Below are 14,362 nucleotides of genomic sequence, written 5' to 3'. Positions count from 1 at the left end.
AACAGTTCAGGATATATATTTTAAATAATCTGATTATCTCTAATTATATTGCTGAAAGCACATCACTCTGAACTTCAGTTCCTGACTGTGTAAAAGGAGGCTGTACCTCCCATTTTATAAACTGAAGGGATGGAAAAATACTGTCGGCTCTCATTATTCAGCAAATATGTGCTGAGCACCTACTTAGGGTAGTCTCTCTGAGGATAACCAATTCTGTCCCGGCTGTGGCTTTTCAACTACTCCTTCCTGGGGTCAAGGGTCTTGGTAGTGTTAATTAACACTGACACCGCAGCCCCGGGACGCTCTGATCACAGAATTAGAGACATTCCTGAGAAGAAAAAGAAAATGGGCTATGCAGTCAGAAACCTAGCTCCTCCACTTGTAGTGGGACATGTCACCTCATCTTCTGAGCCCCTCTACACAACAGAGTTACCCTAAAACACCAAGAATTTCTTTTACTGAAGCATAATCTATATTATAATATTAGATTAGTTTCAGGTATAAGCATAGTGATTCAGTATGCTTTTTGAAGATTATATTCCATTGTAAGTTATTACAAGACAATGTCTGTAATTCCCTGTGATATACAATAATATCCTTGTTGCCTATCTATTTTCTACATAGTAGTTTGTCTGTCTTAATCCCATACCCTTAATTTGTCCCTCCCCACTTCCTTTCCCCCTTTGGTAACCACAAGTTTGTTTTCTATGTCTGTGAGTTTCTGTTTTACATATACATTCAATTGTATTATTTTTTAGATTCCACATATAAATGATATCATACAGTATTTGACTTTGACTTATTTCACTAAGCATAATATTCTCTAGGTCCATCCACATTGCTGCAAATGGCAGAATTTCATTCTTTTTTATGGCTGAGTAATACTCCATTGTGTGCGTGTGTGTGTGTGTGTGTGTGTGTGTGTGTGTGTGTGTGTGTGCGCGCGCGTGTGCGTGTGTGTACCATATCTTCTTCATCCATTTGTCTGTTTATGGGCACTTGGGTTGCTTCCATGTGTTGGCTATTTCAAACAGTTCTGTTATGAACACTGGGGTGCATGTATCTTTTTGAATTGGTGTTTTCATTTTTTCCAGATATATACCCAGGAGTGAAACTGCTGGATCATATGGTAGCTCTATTTTTAGTTTTTTGAGGAACCTCCATACTGTTTTTCATAGTGGCCGCACCAATCTACATTCCCACCAACTGTGTACGAGGGTTCCCTTTTCTCCACATCCTCTCCTGTAACATTTGTTATTTGTAGACTTTTGGATGATAGCCATTCTGACAGGTGTGAGGTGATATCTCATTGTTGTTAAAAATCAAGAAGTTGAGAGTGTGAAAATACACAGCATAGTGCCCGGCACAGAGCAGGGATGAGGAGGAAGGTTGTTTCTAGTTAGATTTTATCATGTACAAGAGACAAGACCTCAAATACACATGTGTGCTGGGTGCAAAAGCACCATCATCTTGCATCAATCTAGGATCACATTGTTTCTAATACCCACTCCCCTTATATGGCTTGTGGGACCACAGCGGTGTCAATAAATTTGCAGGACTGTGCATTTCGGGGGCCCTTCCTTTTCTAGGGACAGTAGATTGTAGCCTACATTATTCTTGAATAATCTGGATTGTTTCTTTTGAAATGTATTCCTGGGACTTTGTTGGATTAAATTTCATCTGCATTTTACTTTCCACATGCATGAATTCATACTCTATAAAGCATTAACAACAAAACAAAACCAAAAACAACAACAAAAAAGGGGCTTCCAGCAGAAACCCATGGTAGGAGGAAGGCTGTTTACCAGTCATGCAGGAAGTGCCATGTTGAACTCAGGGGAGCTCAGATCCCCAAACAGGCAGCTATTTTTCCAGCTCCAAAGGATGGAGTAAAACCTTTCCCATTATCTCCTTGGGCAAGAAATTAAGACAAAGGGGCAGAACCCAGGGGCAGCTGGAGAGAGAATGATGGCAAATCCCTCAGGAGGCAACTGATAAAGCTCTACAACTAGAGGCAAACACTATTCCAAATTCTGTGCTAATTTGTCAACTACTTATATACATATTGCAAAGTTAATTCTTTTACATTTATGTTGATGGAACCATAATAAATGCATTCCATTGTAATCTGCATTTATCTCTCAACAATAAGTTTAAGAATTCATCCATTTTGATATTTGTAGCTATTGTTTGTTCATTTTCACTGCTGTATAATATCCCATGAGTGTAAATATCACAGTTTATTTATTCATTTTACTACTGATGAGCCATCTGGATTGTTTCCAATTTTAGCTTTTACAAATAAATTTACTAAAAATATTCTGTGCATAACCCATGATATACATGAATGAGAGTTTATCTCGGTAGCCAGTTTCAAATGGAGTTGCTATACTGAAAAATACATCCATCTTTAGCTTTGACAATAAAATGCCAAATCTTATACACGGTGGTTCTACCAATTCACCCCTAGCTCCCAGCTGTGTATAAATCTCCCTATTGCTCCACACTCTTGCTCATGTTTATCAATGTCAGACTTAAAATTTTTTTTACATGTAGGATTTGCAATCATATCACATAGTACTTTTTAATATCCATTTCTATGATAATAGAATTGAGCACTTTTTCAATACCTTGTGGTCATTCACATTTTATAAAACGTCTGTTCATTTTTTTCTTTTCTTTGTAAATACCTGTATCTTATTGATTCCCTGGGATCCACTATATATTCTAGATACTTATTTGTTGTTGGCTTTGTATGTTGAAAATGTTTTCTCTCAGTGTGTGGCTCATCTTTTTAATGCATTTGGACTGTCTTTTGAGGGATAAAAATTCAAAGTTCAAATATATTTGAATTTACCAATATTACTATTTACATAATGTTTAAGAAATCTTTCTCTAACCCACAGGCATAAAGTATTTTCTATACATTTTTCTTAAAATGAAGGTTTCCTTTTTTATATATGAGTCCTTAATTCATCAGAAATTAATTCTGTGCATAGTGAGACGTAGCATCCAAATCAATTATCCCCCTGCTACGTACTGGATTGTTTTACTGCCAATTTACAAACCAGTTTTATACATGTATGGGTCTATTTATGGACTTTCTATCTGTTTCCATTTTTCCATCCCAGTACCAATTCTCTTAATGTCTGTTACTTATAGTATGGTTTCACTATGGGGAGGACAAAACCCTCCATGATTTTCTCCTTTTGGATATCATCTTCTGAATATACTAGAGAATCCACTTGTCAAGTTGCACTGGGAGTTTTAATTGCCATTGCATCAATAGATTAATTTTGAAAGAACTGACATCTTAAACCTACTGAGTCTTGTTATCCAATAATATACTTTGTTTAGGTCGTGTTTAATGCCTTTCAATAGAATGGTATAATTTTCTTCCTAAGGATCATGTACAAATGTTGTTCAGTCCTAGAAAGTTATTTTTCATTGTTTTTATTACCATTTTTGAATACCTTTTCTGTTTGCAGCTGGGGTATAGAAATTTTGTGTAAGCTTTTTATTGAAGTATAATATACAGAAAAGTACACAAGTCATAGGTGTAGAGCTTTATGAATTTTCAAAGAGCATGCACCTATGAAACCAGCACCCAGATGAAGGATCAAAACATCCCATGACATGAGAACTGCTCCCCAAACAGTGACTGCCCCATATGAAGATAACCACTACGCTGACCCCTTTTTCCACAGATCGGTTTTGCATCTTTTTTATACCTAGGGAATCATACAGAAAGTATTCTTTCATGTCTAGCTTTCCCCGCCCCCCCCATAATATTATGTTTCTGTGAGACACGTCCGTGTTCAGTGTGGCTACAATTTGTTCATTCTCTTTGCTGTACAGATTTACTTTTGTGTAGAGACTATAATTTATGCATCCTGATGTTGACAGATTTTTAAATAGTTTCTATCAATAGTTTGGGACATACGGCTGCCAAGAACATTTTTCAGTGTGTCTTTTTGTGTACTTATCCTCTCATTTCTTTTAATTTGCTTTTAGGAGTAGAATTGCTGGTTATGCATATCTTTAGCATTATTAGGTCCCACCATATGATTCTGGTTTTCCAAATTGACTGTAGCAATTTAACGATTCACTTGCAGTATATAAGAAATCCAGTCAGAATAGAACACGTTCTCGACATTTTAATATTTCTTATTTATAGAAACACTGATAAATTCTCATATTCATTTTAATATAATATTTTATCTACATAATAAGGTACCATGCTGAAAATGAACTCACCTCAGTCGTCATGTTATTTTTGTACATGGCTCACTCTAATAATTTTTCGCAAATAAATTTTGGGTTTCTGAATGCTCATGAGAGAATTAAGTTATAATTTCCTTTCTCTTGGTGTCCTTATCCACTTTTGGCATAAAGTTTATATTTGCTCTGTAAAGCCAATCAGGGAAAGTTTCTGCTATTTCTCTGTAAGATTTTATGTAAGATTAGAATTTCGTATTCCTTAAATGTTTGGTAAAACTTGCCTATTAAACCATTTGGACCTGATGTTTTCTTTGTGGGGATACTAGCTACTGATCATCAAGTAAATTCTTTAATTTCAGATTTTCAGGACTGTTTAGATTTTCTATTATTTCTTTGGTCAGTTTTTATATTTTTCTAAAATGTGTTCATTTCACCTATTCTTTTCAGATTACCCTAAGGATTATATTACCTTTTATATCACTGAGGCATTTATAATTGTCTTCTTTTTCATGTGTAATATGGTTTATTTGTAACGACTCTTTTCTTCTTACTTAATCTTGGCAGAGGTTTGTCAATTATTTTAGCTTTTATGAAAGAACTAACTTTCCCTTTGTCAATCTTTTCTGTTGCACATTTGTATTCCACTTAATTAATTTCTGCTTTTACTTGAATTATTTCCTCCTTTCTATAGTCTTTGTTTGCTCTAACTTTGAAGTGGGATGCTAAGTCCACTAAATTTCAACTGGAAGTCTTTGTTAACATGAACACTGCATTAGTTACATTTCTCCCTAAACATTGCTTTAACTCCATTTCATGCATTTTGATATATACTATTTTCATTATTACACAGTTCTAAATATTTTCCAATTTTCTTTGTGATTTGTGCTTTGATCTCTGAGTAATTTAGGAGGGATTTAAGTTCCATAGAGATTTTTATAAAGTTACCTTTATATTGATTTTATGTTAATTACGTTATAGTCAAAGAATGCAGTCTTTGTGTTGAAAATTGATTCATGCCTAATAAATGGTCATTTTTTTTTTTTTAAATTCCTATGAATGCTTGAAAAGAAAATTCAGTCTCCAGTTACTAGCACTACTTTGTAATTGTGTTGTTTGAATCTCCATACTAACGCTTTTCTTCTGATTCAAATATCACTTACTGAGAGAGGGTATGTTGATTTTGCCCAGGGTAATAGCGTATTTGTCATATTCTCCTTGCAGTTCCAACATTTGCTTTGAATTTTTGAAGCCACATTAATAGTGGCATACCCAGTTTACAATGGGTTATATCCTCAAGATGAATTGAACATTTGTCAGTATATATGGTTATATTTATTTCTGGTAACATAAGCTTTCTTTTTTAGTAGTGTTTCCTGATATACCCTTCTCCACTAATCTTCAACCTTTCCATAATCTTATGTTTTAAATTGTGACTCCTCTAAACAACATATAGCTAGATCAAAAAAAAAAAAAAATCTGGTTGGAAAAGCTTGGTTTCTCCCTGGAGAATTCTGTCTTTGTTCTGGACATATTTCTACCATTTTGTTTTGTGTTTGTCTACATTTCTTTAATGGTCACAATTAACGTGGTTTAGGTTCTTCTTTTTGAGTTAGTCATAGTGTTCTATTTCTCTTGAAAATTGTCCTTTCATCTAAGTTTTCAAATTAATTGGAATAAAGTTATCCACAGTAGTCTCTTATATTTTAAATTGTACCACATCTGTAGATTAACCATTGTTTCCTTTAACACTCTGTGTGTATGCACGTGTGTGTCTTCTTTCTCTTCCTTTTGACTTGGTCCATCTTCTTTACTTTTTTTTTTTCTGTTTCATTAATTTCTATTCTTACGTAAATTATGTCCATTCTTTTCCGGTCTTTTAATTTAATAGTTTCTTTTTCTCACGTATTAGTTTGAAACACTAGCTTACAAATTTTCAGCCTTTTTACAAATAAGGTTTAAAGACTATAAATTTTGCTTTCACTGTACCACACATGCCTTAATCTACACTTTTTAATGTGTTTTCTATTAAATTTAAAAAATTTGAGATAACTGCAGATTTACACACACTTGTAATAAATAATATAGAAAGATTCTCACATACCCTTTTTCCTGACCCCTCTCCCCAACAATTTAACATCTTACAATAATGTATGATACAGTTTCACAGCCAGGTTATTGACATGGATGCAGTCGAGATGCAGGACACTTCCATCACCACAAAGATTCCTCATGTTGCCTTTTTATAGTCACACCTGCATCCCCTTCTCACCACTAGCAGCCACTAATCTATTCTCCATTGAAAAAAAATTATTGTTTCAAGAATGTTATATAAATGGAATCATACAGTATGTAAACTCTAGGGACTGGATTTTTTCACTCAGCCTCATTCTCTGGAGATTCATTCAGGTGTCTTATGTATCAACAGCTCATGCTCTTTCACTGCTGAGTGGTGTTCCCATGGTGTGTGCGTACCACAGTCTGGGTAACCAGCCACCTATTAAAGGACACCCGGGATGTTTCCTGCTGTTAGTTGTTATAAGTAAAGCTATAATGAACATTCATATTCAACTTTCTGCATGAACCCTATTTATACAAAAAGCTGAATACAAATGTTTATAGCAGCTTTATGTATAGTAGGTAAGTATATGTTAATTTAATAGAATTTCATTGTTAATCCATGTGTGGTTATTTGGAATTTTAAAAATACATATGTAATTACATTTATAGTAGAGAGAGAGAGGTCTAAATATATGTGGGTTTGTAGCCATGTTTTAAAATTTTAGTCATTATTTGATCGATTTTATAAGCTTTCCATATGTGTTTGAAAGGATATGTATTCTCTTTTCTAAATGTAAAATTCTTTATATTTCTGCTAGATCTTATAAATTTTGTTATTCAAATCTTTTAAATCCTCATTAATGGTTTATATGCTTAATTTATCAATTACTGAGACGTGTAAAATCTCCCACTGTGATGGTGCATTTGAACGTTTTCCTTCCTAGTACAGTCAAGTATTAGTTCATGTTTTAAGCTGCTTTATTTAGTGCATACAAGTTTAGAATTATTATATCTGCCTAGTGAATTTATCCTTTCATCATCATATAGTTTCCTTTTTTCTTTCTTAATAACGTTTTTTTGCCTTAAGGTCAGTTTTGCCTCTTATTACTATAGCTACAACGGCTCTCTCTTGGCTAGTTTTTGCCCATAATATCTTATTCTATTTCCAAAAACATTCTGTTCATTTTCTCGTCTCTTTGCATCTTTATGTTTGAGATGTGTCTCTTAAAGAGCACGGAACTTAAAAAATAAAATATTTTTATTGTAAAACGTAGTACAAATAAAGAAAACTGAATAAAACAAATGTAGAGCAACATAAGTGTTTCTGAAGCAAATACCCTTGATATCAGCACTTGGGTCAAAAAACAAAATTTGCTAGTCGCCTTAGAAGCCCTGTCTTAGTCACAAACCCTCTTTCTTTTCCCAAAAAGTAATCAGTATCCTGACTTTTATGATAATCACTCCCTGCTTTTATTTACAGCTTTATCTTCCAAATGTTCATCCCCAAATACCACAGTTCATTTTTTTCCCTGTTTTTGTTTGTTTTTAAAGATATGCCTTAAGTCTCTTCTGGCCTATAGGTTTCCTCCTCAATTGTACTTACCCTCCTTTTTTTTTCCAGTACAATTTATTTGTTAAAATACTAGGTCACTGGATCTACAGTGCTCTGGTTTCGTCCTGTATTTTCTCTGCTGCAGCTGTGACATCAACTACTTCTTGAAGGAGGCCTGGCTCCCTTTATCTGAGAACGGTACTTAGAAACCAAGATATGGGTGCTATCTGTGTTCACTGTTGGGTGCCTTTGTTTCTAGGTCTTCTTAGCAGACAGAGCTTGGAAATATATATGTATATTAACTCTTGCTTATACACACATCTATATTTATTTCTCTGTCACCTCCCCACATCTCTCTCTCTCTCTGTCTCATCTATCATTTCATTCTGGTACCTCTGATCCTAATTTAACACTGTTTATCCTTGCCTTACCAATTCCAGCTATTTCACATGAAGTCAGGATAAAATCTCTCTTGAATTCATAATAACACTCTGATTCAAATATTCAGGATTACAAGGTTTTTACTTCACCTCTCCTATCTTACATCTGTATTGTCTTTCTTCACCAAGATCCTAGTTCTCAAGCAGGCAAGGGTAAGAGAGAATTAGAATATCATATAATCATTCATGTGTTTTTCGCCATATTGTGTATTTAGCAGTCTCCAGATAACAGTAATGGTATCAGTCCTTGCTCCCTAATTTGATGGCTGAAACAGCAAAATTTCTGATAGATCCAAGTCCTATTATCTCTGCATTTTATTTTTGAATTATTTATTTATTTATTTATGCATGCTGCTCCGGGTCTCTAGTTTTCCACGGGATCTTTGTTGCGGCATGCGGGATCTTTAGTTGGGCCATGCAGGCTTCTTAGTTGCAGCATGCGGACCTCTTAGTTGCAGCATGCATGAGGGATCCAGTTGCCCGACCAAGGATCGAACACATTCTCTGTGCCACATTCTCTGGCATGCTTTTACTGCCTGCAGGGATGCTATTCCTTTTCTTGATACTAACTTTGTATATGTTGTTTTTTTTCTTTAACATCTTTATTGGAGTATAGTTGCTTTACAATGTTGTGTTAGTTTCTGCTGTATAACAAAGTGAATCAGCTATATGTATACATATATCCCCATATCCCCTCCCTCTTGCGTCTCCCTCCCACCCTCCCTATCCCACCTCTCTAGGTGTTCTGATTCCAATCACTTCTGTCCTCTCTTTCATGTGAAATTAGTTTTTCTAAGCATTTAGAAGAGGTTGTAGTAGTTTAAAATTTAATTTCTAACTCCACAGAGCTCTCTCTTTTGCTTTCTTTGTATAATGTTCAAAGACAATTTGCCAATATGGTGGCATCTTTTCTCAGATGCCCCAGCTCTGTTTTCCTCACACTCTTTTATCCAGACCTTCAATTTCCTGTCACTACTGTCTCTGCGCTGCTCAACTTAGATTCTGAGTCCCAGTATTTATTCCTGGGAGGGGGCTTTGCCTGGTTCCTTTAGAGAGTTCACAAGGTCCAGACTGGTCCAGATCTTACTGCTGACTCCTTGTAATCATCCACTACTGAAGTGTGCAAGATCCCTCCGAGTTTTCGCTGCTGTTCTCAATTTGATTGTCAAGCTTTCCAGTGGTACCTGTTGGCTCTTTTTGATCCTGAAGCCCATAGGATGCCTCATTGCTTTCCTTTCCTTCCTCCTGCATAGTTCTGATACCATGCAGGTCTTGTAGCTGTCAGCCTGATAATAATCTGATCTTTCCTTTATATGTGATTTAGTCTGTTTTGCCTGAGCAAAACGATTTATTTTTCTTTCAAAGTGTAGAGATTTTATTCGAATATATCTCAGTGCTGGCCATCCTGGTCGTCAGTGCTTTGACCTTCCCCACTCACAATTTGTAATTCATGAAGAGAGCCTGTCACCTAGGTATTTTGTAGATACTATCCATGGGTTTTTGTTTTGTTGAGTTTGTCTGTCCGTTCGTATGAGGGGATTGGGGAAAGTTCAAAAACTACATCACCAGCATGTAGCTTTTTCTTTTCTTTTTCAAACTACTTAACCTGACAATGTCTCTCTTAATTGGTGAGTTTAGTACAACAACAGAGACATATATTACGGTTACTGATAAATCTGGTATTAGTTTTTCATCTTAGTTTGTATTTTTACCTTATCCTGCAATTTCTAAACAGTGTTTTATACTCTCTTTAATTCAATTTTCTCTCTACTGTATCTTTTACTTCAGATTTTATTATGCATATTTCATTTAAAGTCAAATATTATCAGTTCCTCCACTTCCCAAATAATCCAAAGATGTCAGAGTACTTTATATCAATCAACTCCCTCCCACTTCACATATTATTATTGTCCAATAGTTTAATTCTATCACGTTTTCTATACACACACCCACGAAATTGAGCATTATTATTTTTTCATATAGTCAATGTTTATTTCAATTTCCCGTTTTGTCTACCAATTTCTTGGCTCACCTTTCTTTCTTGCATTTAGGCCTTTCTTCTAGGGTGGATCGATGTTCTTTTTCTTGAACCAAAACCTTTTGACTTTCCTATAGCGAGATTTTATTGGCAGCCAATTCTTGGTCTTTTATTTATCAGAATACCTTTCTCTCATCCATATTTTCAACTATGTATTCGATTTACAGTTTACTTTTATCTCTCTCCCTCTGCACTTTGCAGATTTTTCACTGGCTTCCATTACTGCTGTTGAAAAGCTGTTTTGGATTGGTCACTGCATGATAAGGTGATCTGTATATTTTTCCCGACTTCTTTGAAGACCTTTTTGGTGCTCTGAAATTTTCTGTAGTAAGTCTTTTTTCTTTTTCTTTTTCTGAGAATTTATTTGATCCATCCAGCTTAGGATTAACTGGGCATCTTGAAACTGAGAGTTGTCTTGCATCGATTCTAGCCCTTAGCCATACCTCTTTGACTACTGCCTCTTCCCCCAGGCTCCACTTACAGAACATAACTGTGAGACTCTCTCAGCCTCATTTCATGTCCCTTCTCTCCTCTTCCATGTTTGCCTTTTTTTTTTTTTTTTTTGTCTTTCTGAGTACATTTTGAGTACTTTCATAATTTCCATCTTCCACGTCATTAATTCTCTTCTCATGTATGTCTCATTTCCTCCATAACATGTCCACTGTGTTTGTAATTTCATATCTAAATTACATTTGAGGCTTTTTATAATATGCCTCATCAACATTTGGTGCTTTCTTGAGCCATTATGCCATCTTTTATTCCTTTAAATGCTTTAAATATTTTTTTCCCCTCTATTCAGCTGTTCACTGAGGGTAACCCATGTCTAGTGTGTGACCTTTATTGAGGGTGGGGCCCTACTTTTAACTGTCTTTAAGGCTGTTAAAAACTCAGAGTCTAGGTCCTTTTTACTGGGAAGTCCCCCTGCGCAGGCAGCGTTTGACATTTGCTTGCTACTCTTTACTTGGCTCTCTTTTCACTTTTGTCCCTGAATATTTCCTTTAATTACACAAGCATACTTATTCACTTTTTAAAAAGCACACTTGTGATTTTCCAACAAATAGGTAAGTGCTACAGGAGGAGCTTTTTGGAATACCTTATTTTCAACACTGTCCATAGTGGAAGTCAGTTGGGTAATTTCCACATTTCCATTTCTGTAATTTTAATTTCAAGAGTTGTGAGTTTTTTGAATGGAGAAATTACAGCAAAAAGGCTAGGCAGAGAACACTGCATTCACTTATCTGTTGAAGTTCATCTTCTAATAATTTAACAAGAAATGTTAATGGGGGCTGTGTTCTGGAATTGCTGTGTGTCAGATCAAAGAGAGCCAAATACAAGTCCCTTGTATTTATATGTGAATGGAAGTTTGGCTGGATATGGATTTTGAGGGTCAACCTATTTCTCTGACACATTTAAAGATATTACCCTACTGTCACTTAGCATTTACTGTTTCTATGGAAAAGCCTTTTCTTTTTCCTTTAAAGGTCACTTGACATGTTTGTTTGTACCAACAAATGACTCTTTGTTTAGATTTTAAATCCATCAATTTTACTATGATATATCTTTGTTTTGAATATTCTGGATGATGTTTTCTTAGAACACAGTGTGATCTTTTACTCTCTAGGTTTAAGTTTCCTTTAATTTCTGGAGCATATTCTTGTTTTTTTATCTTTGAATTTTTTTCCATTATATTTCTTCACTTTGTTCCTTTGGTGTCACCAAACATGTGCATATTGGATCTCCTTTGTCTTCCATGATTACTGTTCTCTCCCTCATGCTTTTTAATGTTTTGTTGGTTTCCATTTCATTTTCCCCACTCCTATTCATGCTGTTTAATATTTTTAGGACTGTTCATTCTCCTTTTTAATGCTTCAAATACGGCTCCTTCACTTCTGTGATGGTTTTATTTTGCTATATAAGCACAATCATGTTTTATCACCTGCTTGATCTTCCTCTGTGTTGAGTTTTGGTATAAAGAAGTAGTTGCTTAATTTTCTTTTTAAATTAATGGTGATATATTTGGTCCCAATTTTCACTGTATTTGTGGTAATAGCTTCTAGCAGTGTTTGTGTTTGTGTGTGTGTATGTGTTTATTTGCCCTCTCCCCATTCCTTTCCTCAATTTTATTGTACTATCTTTGTGTAGAACCTGTACTGGTTCCTTTTTAAATAAGTATTATTACCAATCTTTGATTGAGTTGAGTTTTACTTGCATTAGCTATTTGTAGAAGATTTTATTAGAAGTGGGGCAGGGCCGTGTTCTAAGCTGGCAGGAATTCTCCCTATTTCACAGTAAAATCCCTTATGGTGCAGTGTTGGGTGTGTACACTAGTTATTTTACCCAGCAAAGGTCAGTGTCACAAGGTTCAGTCTCTTCTACCCTGATGCACTAACACAGTGCCACCCTGGCTTTTTATGCAATCATTCCTTCATTGCTTCTCTACGGTGCCAAACTGTGTCCAGGGATTATCCCACCCCTTATGTACTCTATTCCTGCCATTGACAGCAAAGAGATTATTGGTTTTGCCCCTTAGTGGACACTACCAATCTCATAAGCCGTCCTGCTGACACCGTTTGAGGTCTGCAGCCGCAGATCTCTTCTCCCAGTATCTGACCACATCCTTGATCAGCACACTACAGCCTGTCCTCATAGTTATTATTCAGCATATATATTCTGCTTAGTTTTACCACAGCACTTGCATTTCCTTTCCTTCTGAAATTTTTTTTTTTTTTTTTTTTTTTTTTTAATGGAGGGGTAGTGTCTGAGAGCAAAAGAGGGCAGAAGGATCTTTACTCTGCCATCTCAAAATCAGAAGTCTGGGGCTTCCCTGGTGGCGCAGTGGTTGAGAATCTGCCTGCCAATGCAGGGGACGCGGGTTCGAGCCCTGGTCTGGGAAGATCCCACATGCCGCGGAGCAACTGAGCCCGTGAGCCACAACGACTGAGCCTGTGCATCTGGAGCCTGTGCTCCACAACAAGAGAGGCCGCGATAGTGAGAGGCCCGCGCACCGCGATGAAGAGTGGCCCCCGCACCGCGATGAAGAGTGGCCCCCGCTTGCCACAACTAGAGAAAGCCCTGGCACAGAAACGAAGACCCAACACAGCCATAAATAAATAAAAATAAATAAATAAATAATTTTTTAAAAAAAGAAAATCAGAAGTCTGTTATTCACCTTTCTTAACAACCTTTGATGTGGAAAATGTTGGAGGCTTTTCACAAGTCTACGTAGATTATAGGCTGTCCCCCAAAATGTCGTTTGTAATATGGTTGTCTGGATTTTGGAATGCATTTTCTGATAGAAACCAAGTTATAAATGGTAGTTGGCAACCAAGGCCAGCTTTTCAATAGGTTGTTTAGCTGGATACATTGTGCTAATAGCATTATTCTGGCTTCACAGAACTACCATTTATTAAGTTATTTCTATGGAAAATGAATTGCGAGTTCTAGCTAATAGAATATAGCACGCTTAAAAATGCAAAGCTATGTCACTCTCTTGCTTGAAATCCTTCAGTAGTTTACCACCACTCTTAAGCTAGAGACAAAATCCTTAACAAGGTCTAGTAGGCCCATGATCTGGCTCTGTTGGCCCTCTGATTTTGAACCATTACTCAAACCGGCCTTCTTATTGTTACTGAAATGTGTCACGCTTCTTCCAGGCCTCGAGCCTTTGTATATTTAGATCCTTGTACAGAATATTTCTCTCGCATTTTGCCTTTTAATGCCTACTCACCCTTCAGAACTCAGCCCAAATTTCATTTATTTGTGTAGCCTTCATAGACCTTAAACAAGCCAACTAACCCTACTGGATACATTCTAATAGCATCATGTTGTCTTTATTTATGTTCAAGACTCTATGCCCAATACCCCTTACAGTGCCCGCATATAGTAGATACCCATTATGTGTTAGATGAATGAACAAATAAATGATGAAATGTTTTGTGTCAAAGACAAGAGCTCTTACACTCAAATTCACTTGCCTGGAGCTGAGGGAATTTTCTGATGCCCTTGGCCTGGATTTCTTGGCTCTGGGTCTCAGATGGATCATATCTATGTTAC

General features: G+C 36.0%; 1 protein-coding gene and 1 long non-coding RNA gene across 16 annotated transcripts in view; one reads left to right on the top strand and one right to left on the bottom strand.

Moving 5' to 3' along the window:
- LOC309645405 overlaps positions 1-13,438 on the top strand; it is a 925,297-nt gene extending 911,859 nt beyond the window's left edge. Inside the window, exon 2 of the long non-coding RNA XR_014254873.1 lies at positions 13,122-13,438. This is a non-coding gene — a long non-coding RNA (uncharacterized lncRNA). The remainder of the gene's footprint in view (positions 1-13,121) is intronic.
- PTPRT (protein tyrosine phosphatase receptor type T) overlaps positions 1-14,362 on the bottom strand; it is a 1,093,164-nt gene that overhangs the window by 446,650 nt on the left and 632,152 nt on the right. The window lies entirely within an intron of this gene.

Source organism: Balaenoptera physalus (assembly GCF_965194825.1).
Source record: "Balaenoptera physalus genome assembly, chromosome: 16".
In the NCBI taxonomy this organism is placed as follows: Eukaryota; Metazoa; Chordata; class Mammalia; order Artiodactyla; family Balaenopteridae; genus Balaenoptera; species Balaenoptera physalus.
This window is presented reverse-complemented; position numbering and strand designations above follow the sequence as displayed.